This window comes from Marmota flaviventris, chromosome 1, assembly GCF_047511675.1.
Source record: "Marmota flaviventris isolate mMarFla1 chromosome 1, mMarFla1.hap1, whole genome shotgun sequence".
NCBI lineage: Eukaryota > Metazoa > Chordata > Mammalia > Rodentia > Sciuridae > Marmota > Marmota flaviventris.
This window is the reverse complement of record NC_092498.1, coordinates 219,485,297-219,494,543: the sequence shown is the minus strand read 5'-3', so window position 1 is coordinate 219,494,543 and position 9,247 is coordinate 219,485,297.

Sequence of the window (9,247 nt, the reverse complement as noted above, 5' to 3'; positions counted from 1 at the left end):
CTGGGCCACCGTCCAAGATTCTGAACCCAGGACGTTCATATCTCAGACTCCAAATTCCAAATCCCACTTTGGAGACCCAGAGGCCAGTCCCTGAACCCGGCACCCTGACCCCAGACCCAAGTGGCCTGCCTGTGGTGTGGAAAGGACTCTGCTGCTCCAGGGGAAACTGAGGCCCAGGGAAGCCGACAGGGATGGGGGTGCTCTGTGCATGCTACAGATGGCTACACAGTGTCCCCCTCCAGCCACATCTAGGGCCCAGGGTAGATGAAGGTGGGACCCGTGAGCACTAACCACATCCACAGTTCAAGGTGCAGGCTTGGAGGGCACAGAAGGGGCTCCCAGAGCAAGCTGCTGGACCCCCAGGACTTTGCCCCACCCAGGAGGCACGTGAGTCAGCTGGAGCCCCACAGGTGCCCTGGGCAGCCTGAGGTGCCATGGGCAGAGGAGAAGGTCAGTGCTGTCCCATCCCCATAGGGGCTGGGGTGACCACCTCCTGTCCCTACCTGTGAGTGCCCCCTGACCACTTGGCACCTCATGAGTAGTGGGAGACCCCACCCTCAGGGTCTTGTCCTGCACACTCACATGGAGAAGGGAACTGACCATGACACACAGGGAGCCGCCAGCCCACATTCCACCCTGAGGTCCACCATGCTCCTGTGCAGGCCTCATCCAGTCCTTCACCTCCAAGCAGCTCAGGACTGGGCTTCCCAGGGTGACCTCACTCCCAGCTCGGCTGCCCCGCCTTGAGCTTCAGAGTAGCTTTTCTAGAGGGGCTGCAGTTTGCATTGCTAGGGAGGCACCTGGTCTGTAGTTTTTGAGTAGGGGGCGTGTTTTCATTCTGTACTGACCCCACAAATTCCACAGAGCTCCCCATCCCCCTCCTTCTCGGCCTGCTGGTGAAGGACCTGAAGCCCCACAGCTTGCACTTTCTCAGCTTCTTATTCTGTTTATTCTGTCCAGCAGGAGGTTTCTTGGAGCATCTGTTTGCAGTCCTCTAGGGGCCACTCTTGGGTTGTTTTTTGTTGCTGAGGAACTCACTAAATCACTAAGGCTGGCCTTGAACTTGCAATCCTCCTGCCTCAGCCTCCCGAGTTGCTGGGGTTACAGAAGTGCACCATTGTGCCCAGCTATCAGGGATCTCTTGGGTAGAAACCATCCCCCTGTGCTGGGGACAACCTCCATCTGCTTCCATAGAGGAAGCCCTGATCTGGCTCTGTCTTCCAGAACATTCTCCCATCATCCTCTGCAGCTGGGTTTTATGGAGTCTGGCCCACCACCTCACAACCTCTGGCTTAGGAACAGAAATTTACTTGAGGCCTGACCATAAACCTTTACAACCACAAACAAAGGCAGCCGCAGCCTGGAGACAAAATGTTTTTAATTTGTTTCATTTTTAAATTAACTTATTTTTCTGTTGCAGGGACAGGATGTAGTGTAGGGCTTCCTGTCTGCTAGGCAAGCACTCCACCACTCAGGCGCACCCCCAGCCCAAAGCCTATTTTATTTTTTCACTCTGAACCTATGAACAATAAAGGAGCAGCTGTGGAAACCCGGAAGGTCAGAAACACTGGTGGAGACACATGGATCACAGAGCCGGCAGCCCCGGTCATTTCCAAGTCCCTTTTGTGAGAATCCTAGCTGTTTTCCCAGGGGCCACGCCTGCGGTCCCAGCTGCTGGGGAAGCTGAGGCGGGAGGCCCCAGGCCAGCCTGGGAAACTTGGAGACCCTCTGACTCAAAATCTAAAAGTGAAAAGGGTGTGTGTGTGTGTGTGTGTGTGTGTGTGTGTAGGTCAGTGGGAGAGCCCTTGGGGTCAAATCCCCAGGACCAGAAAGGAAGGAACCCACCGAGGGGTGGGAGGGAGGAGAGGGAAACCCTGGCTCCCAGACCCTCCCGGCCCTGTGCTGCCCCGGCCACCTCAGGCCCACTGCCTGTAGTTGTGAACACAGCTTCATGGACACTGCTGTGCCCATTCCTGTCCTCTGTGCCTCTTCTCCCCATGACCTGCAGAGGGGAGCTCGGGTAAGGCCAAACAGGTGCTCTGTGTGGCTTATTTTTTCTTTAGCTTTTTTTTTTTTTTTTTGGTATTGGGGTTCAAACCAGGGGGTGTTCTACCTTTGAGCCAAATCCCCAGTTCTTTTTGATTTTTTTGTTTTTATTCTGTTTTGAGATAGGCTGTCACTAAGGTGCCCAGGCTGGTCTCAAACATGCTATTCCTGTCTCAGCCTCCACCCCAGGTTGCTGCCATACCATGCCCAGCGTCTGACTTTCTATAAAAAATGTCTGCCCCCCCCCTGCTCTGTTAATCTCTCCTTAAATTCTTAGCCTCTGACCCCAAATATAATTTTGTTTTTTTATTATTTGTTGAGTCATGTAAGTTTATTTATTTGTTGATTTATTTTCTTTATTTTTTAATCTCAACACAGGGTCTGGCTAAGTTGCCCAGCTAACCTGAAATCTGTGACCTTCCGGCCTGAGCTTCCTGAGTCTCTGGGGTTGCCCACGTGGGCCACGGAGCCGGGCCGGGTCTTTCTGAAGTGTTCAGTCATAACTTGTGTCATTTCTTCCTTCTTTTATCTCTCAACGTAAGGTGTAAGTCTGGGTCAGACTACCAATATCCAGAGTCAGAAATACCCCCTGACTGGAGAGAAAGGGCTAAGACGCAGCAGCCCCCGGTGAGGGTGAGCAGCCCACAGGCTCACTGGCCAGTCCCGGGCAGGGTCAGGAGGATGAGGGCAGTCCTGGGGTGGCCTGGGGTTGGGGGCTCCTTGCCTTCCATGCCTGCAGGCTGCTCTAGCTCTGGGCCTTTGTTCTGAGAGCTGATAAATGTCCTGTGTCAAGCAGACCGGCTAGCTTTTCCATCACTTGTGGCCACATGCACGTGACTGCTGCGGCTGACCCTGGTGGCCACCTTCCAGTGCCTTCCGTTAGTGATCTTTGTCCCAACAGTGCCAGCGAAGGCCAGTGCTGCGTGGCTGACATTTATACAAGCAGCCGCCTGACAGTGTTTCTCTGGCCTAATGGCACAGGATGCACCAGAGAAAGATGAGGCTCTGCTGGGGCTGGGAGCCAGGAGCTGACTGGGAAGGGACGGGGAGTGTGTATGAGTTTCATGTGGCTGCTGTAACACACAAAGACAGGGGCTTAAAGCAACACATAGCTGCCCTTGCATAGTGTGGAGGCCAGAGGTCCAACATGGGCCTCCCTGGGCTAAATCTTGGTTCCTCCTGATGCCACAGGGTGGCCTCCTCCAGCTCCCGGGGCCCTGCAGCCCTTGGGTCCAGCCCCCTCCCCCAGCCCCAGGGCCAGCAGCACAATGCCTTTCAGGCTCTTAGACTCTGACCCTCCTGCCTCCTCTCATGAGGACCCTGTGGTGACACAAGGCCCCAATGACCCAGAATGACTCCTCCATCTGAAAATTCCTAAATCAATCTGTTCTGCAAAGTCCCTTCTGCTGTGTAGGCCCTGAGCTCGGAGTTGGACACCTCGGGGGTGTTACTCTGTCCACCACAGGGAGACCGCGAGTTCTGTGTCCTGAGGGACCTTTCTGGGACACAGTTGTGTCTGCTTGGAAACTCAGCCGTGTTCACTGAAGATCTGTGCAAATCCTTGTCTGAAATTTTACTTTCAAAGAAAAAAATTTATCCCTCAGCTGTGTGACAGCTGGCTTCAAAAAAGCCCTTCTCAGTGGGATGGCGGTCCTCCTTCCTGTTGTCTGCTGGGAGGGTTTTGTGTTGTTAAAAGATATTTTGCAGTAACTTTAACCTCATTTCTGGGCACCCTGAATGTTCCTTTCTTCCAGCCTTCTTGTCCATCTTTTAAAAGAATCGCTTGTCTTTCTGATTTATGTGTAGAGTGATTATTTAATACAAAAAAAAAAGGCTAATGCAGCGGCCACGCCTGTCATCCCAGCAGCTCAGGAGGCTGAGGCAGGGGGATCTCGAGTTCAAAGCCAGCCTCAGCGACTGAGCAAGGCCCTAAGCAACTCAGTGAGACCCTGTCTTAAAATAGAAAATAAAAAGGGCTGGGGAGGTGGCTCAGTGGTTAAGCACCCCGGGCTCAATCAGTCCCCCATACCAAAAAAGAAAAGAAAAGAAAGAGGAAAGACGCTGGGCACAGAGTCCATGCCTGTGGTCCCAGCAGCCCAGGAGGCTGAGGCAGCAGGAGGATCTCAAGTCGGAGGCCAGCCTTGTAAACTTAGCGAGGCTCTCAAAATAAAGGGCTGGGGGCCTGGGGTTGTGGCTCAGTGGTGGAGCCCTTGCTAGCACAGGTGAGGCACTGGGTCCGATCCTCAGCACCACATAGAAATAATAAAATGAAATAAAGGTATGTGTCCAACTACACTAAAAAGCATTTTTCAGGGCTGGGGATATACGGCTCAGTTGGTGGAGTGCTTGCCTTGCATGCAAAAGGCCCTGGGTTCCATCCCTGCACAGAAAGAAAGGAAGAAAGGAAGGAAGGAAGGAAGGGAGGGAGGGAGGGAGGGAGGGAGGAAGGAAGCAAGCAAGCGGGCAGGCCTGGGGTGGCCTGAGTTGGGACTCCACAGAACCTGCTGAGGGGAAAGTCACTGCCTTTTCCCAACTACTGCCCAGAGGGTCCTGTTCCTTGCTGAAGTGAGTCCTGCAAGCTGCGAGCTATGAGAGATCCCAGTGGCAGAGCGCAGATTCCTTGGCTTTTCAGAGGAAGGGGCCCTGGGAGCGGTGGAGTGTGAGGCCCGACCCTGCTGCGGCTGGACACAGTGCGCAGGGCGGTCAGCGAGGCTGCTGTGGAGGGATCAACACACGAGGCTGGTTCACCACGTTCACAAAGGACAAAACAAGGTGGGCACAGGGCACACTCCTGCGGTCGCAGCTGCCAGGGAGCTGAGGCCCGAGGATCCCGGAGCCCAGGAGTTTCAGGGCCAGCCTCAGCGGGCTCTGGCCAGGGGAACCCTGCGGGGCTACCAGCAAGGCAGCACCGGCTCCTGGGGCCCTGGCCGCGCTGGGGTGGAGCCCGGGGCCCAGGCACGCTGGGCAAGCACCCACCTCTGAGCCGCACGCCAGCCCTGTTTACTTTTTATTGAGACAGGGCCCGGTTAAGTTGCCGGGGTTGGCCTTCAACTTGAGATCCTCCTGCCTCAGCCTCTCTCTCGTCGCTGGGGTGATGGGCATGGGCACTGCACCTGGCCTGCAGCAGATTTTCTTTTACTTTTCTCCCTCGGTGCTGGGAATGGAACTCACGCTGCACCACTGGCGTCATTGATTTTTAAAGGGTCATTTTGAGCGTCTCACCGGATCCTGGGACAACCCGGCCTGGCCGGTGGGCAGTGGCCTCTAGAGGGCGCACGTGCAAAGCCGCTCCCGGGAATTTGGATGCGGAGAGGCCACAGCACGGAACGGCACTCCCCCAGGGTGGGGCGTCGTTTTTCTCCCTTCGGTCCTTCCCTGGCCTCCAGCTCAAGGACACTGGGACTGTCACATAGGAATAGCATTCACAACCAAAATGCCTGGCATTGAGGAGATAAAAAAATCAGAGGGTCAGCAAAAACTCAGCGGGAGGCCACAAGAGATGTGGGGACGGGGACGTGCCCAAAGGATGGCACTTCAGCCTGAGGGTTATTCGCCCGACAGAGGCCTAACCCCCCGGGAGGCAGCGCGGGGTTCCTCTGTCGTGGCCTCGGTGCAGAGCAGCTCTCCAGCCTCACCTTTCCTGGGGGCTCCCTTCCCGCCCTGATATTCAAGGCGCGACTCCGGAGGCTGAGGCAGGAGAGTCGCAAAATGGAGGCCAGCCTGGGCAATTTAAAATAAAAAGGAAAAAGGGCTGGGGTGTAGCTTAGTGGTAGAACCTGGGTTCAGTCCCCAGTTTAAGAGAAAAAACAACAGCAGCAGCTGGGGACTTGAGTGTAGCTCAGCTCAGTGCCGACTCCTTGCCGAGAGCGTGGCTTCCATCCCAGCACCCCAAAACAAAACGGGGAGAAACAGTCCAGCCAAAACATGGCCTCGACCCTCTCGGCCTTTGAATCTAGTTTCCCAGGTAGGAGACATTGAGAGGCGGCCCAGTTAGCTACCCCAGTGCCCGCTGAAGGTGGGAGGTCTCTGAGGGAGGCCTGGTCATGGGAGAAGGGCACACGGACCCAACCCTGGGCACAGGGTCGTCTGCACCGGGCTGCTCCAGGCTCCTCAGCACCTGGCTGGCTCTCCCCAGAGCACCCGGTCCCAGAGGAAGGCGGAAGCCACAGTGTGTGCTAGGGCCTGGCTTCAGAGGTCACACGGCTACTCTCAAACGTCCCTTAGGTTACCCTTCCTGGCCCTGTGTATTGTGGGTGATGACACCCTGATAGCAAGTGTCAGTCGGGCATCCCAGAACAGAGACTGGTGCCACCCCAGGGACCCCCGAGTTGGGACCCCACAACAGGACCTTTCTTTCTTTCTTTTTTTTTTAATATTTATTTTTTAGTTCTCGGCAGACACAACATCTTTGTATGTGGTGCTGAGGATCGAACCCGGGCCGCACACATGCCAGGCCAGCGCGCTGCCGCTTGAGCCACATCCCCAGCCCAACAGGACTTTTCTTTAAATTAATTTTTTCACGATGGAGATTGAACCCAGGGGCAGTACCGCTGGGCTACAGCCCACCCCCGGCCCTTTCTGTTTTTTATTTTGAGACAAGATCTCACTAAAGAGCCAAGGCTGGCCTTGAACTTGGGATGCTCCTGCCCCAGCCTCCTGCGTCTCTGGCCACTGTGCCCAGCATGGAGGGTTTTTAAGGCCGACTCTCCCCACCTCTGTTCCTGCTCTGCAGGACATCCACTCGGAGCACCTGTTGGGGCTGTTGCCACATCCTGGGAAAATTCCTTCTCTAGGTCAGAAAACAGTCCTGGGCCACTGTTGGCCAGCTGTCCAGCTGCCGCCCAGCTTGGTTGCTGTAGCCCCAGGGGGTTTCCCCCTTCAGGTTCCCATTGCCCCCAAGGCTGGCACCTACTTCACCTGGACTTGGGCACTCCTGGTGTCCCCGTGGGGGTAGTGTGTCACTGAGGCATACAAACACCTCATGTGGCTTCCTGGCCCCAGCAGGGCCACCTGGAGGTGTGACCTTGGCCCTTCCAGCCTCCTCTGAGGGGTGGAGCTGCAGGTGCCCTGCAGGGGACTTTGGTGGCTTCTCCTGCTTCCCTTCCTCTTGTGAGTCCACCTGCCCTAAACAGGGTCTCCACACAGTGGACACGGGGCTGGGCCCTTCTCTGCGGTGGGTGTCCTGGGCCCCACAGAATGCTGGGTCCCCACCCTCTGCAGGCGGGACACCATAGTCCCCAGTCCTTGAACCACAGCGGTCCCTCAGCCCATCAGGGAGCTCTTACTGCCTGTGGGGTGCTCCGGGGGCTTCCCGGGCCCTGGATTTACCCCCTTCAGTACTGGGCTTGAACCCAGATGCCCTCTGCCACGGAGCTGGGCCTGGCCCCTGCTGCCTGGTCCTTTGCCCTCGGTGAGGATCTTGCACACACATTCGCTCACAGACACTGAGCGAGCCAGGAGGCCGCTCAGCTCTCACCGGGCCAACCCCAGAGCCCCGGGGCTCCCTGGCCGGCTGCCCTGACTCTTGCCAGGCCTGGGCCTGAAGTGCACAGATGTGCATCTGTGCATGTGTGTGCAGGGGACACGGCAGTGCCACATGCCAAGTCCCTGCCCTCCCAGGTGGCACCACGTCCTGCCCGCCCTGCCTGGCCATGCCGCTGACCGCTCCCTGCCCCCTGCCGTCTGCCAGGAACAGCTTGTCCAGCGAAGGAACTTGCTCTAGATTTTATTTTTGTGGTTTCTCCTCAGCCAGCCCAGCCCGCCCTCTTCCATGACTGGTTTTCCTGAGCAGTGGCAGGAAAATCCTGGAACTGGAAGAAGTGGAGCCTCTTCCAGGATGGGTGACCAGGGCCGCGCCAGTGTCCCTGGCCAGTCTCCACCTCCAGGTGCCGGTATGCAGCCAGCACTTGCCTACTTGTCTCAGCCAGGTCAAGGGTGCGGGCCAGCTGCATCTTTTCCTGCCCAAATCCCGTCCTGCTGCCTGACTGCTCTGGAAGACTGGGACATGCCAGAGTCAAGGCCAGCATCAGGGAAACTGGATGCTGCGTTCACAGAAGCTCTGATCCTCACAAATTTTCTGCAAACCTAAAACTTTCTTTTTTTGACACTGGGGATTGACCCAGCAGCACTCGACCACTGAGCAACACCCCAGCCCTTTTTTAAAATTTTATTTAGAGACAGGATCTCACTGAGGTGCTTAGGGCTAAGCACTAAGTCACTAAGTTGTTGAGGCTGGCTTTGAACTTTGAGCTGCAGGGATTAAAGGCATGCGTCACCGTGTCCAGCCCTGTATTTTTTCTTTCAATTTTATTTAAAAAATAAAGCCTAGCTGGGCACAGTGGTGCACACCTGTCATCCCAGCAGCTCAGGAGGCTGAAGCAGGAGGATCGCAGATTTGAGACCAACCTCAGCAACTTAGCAAGGCCCTAAGCAACTTAGTGATATCTCAAAAAATAAAAAGGGGTGGGGATGTGACTCAGTGGTACAGTGACCCTGGGTCAGTCCTCAGTACTAATAGATGATAGATAAGAAAGAACCAGAACACAGAAAGGCCACACATGTCATCTCCGTTGACAGGAGATGTGGAGAACAAGCAAGTCCAGAGACAGGGCGTGGATCCTGGTGTGGGAATGGGGTGTACTGTAGGGATGTTGAGAATGTCTGGAATTAGAGGTGGTGTTTGTACAGCCCCGAAAATGTACTAAAAGATACTGGGGTACACACTTTGTTATTTTATTATTATTAATTTTTGTAGTGCTGGGGAATGAACCCAGGGGCCTTTACCACTGAGATATACCCCGCGGTCCTGCTGGAGACAAAGTCTTGCTAAATTAATTGCTGAGGCTGGCCTCAAACTTGTGATCTTCCTGCCTCAGCCTCCCAAATTGCTGGGATCACAGGCATGCGTGACCACGCCAGGCTTGAAGGGCACACTTTATTTTTAATTTTTTTCGTTACTTGGGATTGAACCCAGGACACTTTACCATTGAGTTACAGCCCAAGTCCTTTTTAATTTTTATTTTGAGACAGGGTCTCAATAAATTGCTTAGGGCCTCCCTAAGTTGCAGAGGCTGACCTTGAACTCGCACCCTCCTGTTCCAGCCTCCTGAGCCACTGGGAAGTGTGCACTTTCGATGGGTAAGTGTTATGTGTGAATTTTATCTCAATAAGGCCTAGCTGGGCGCGTGGTGCCGGGTTCATC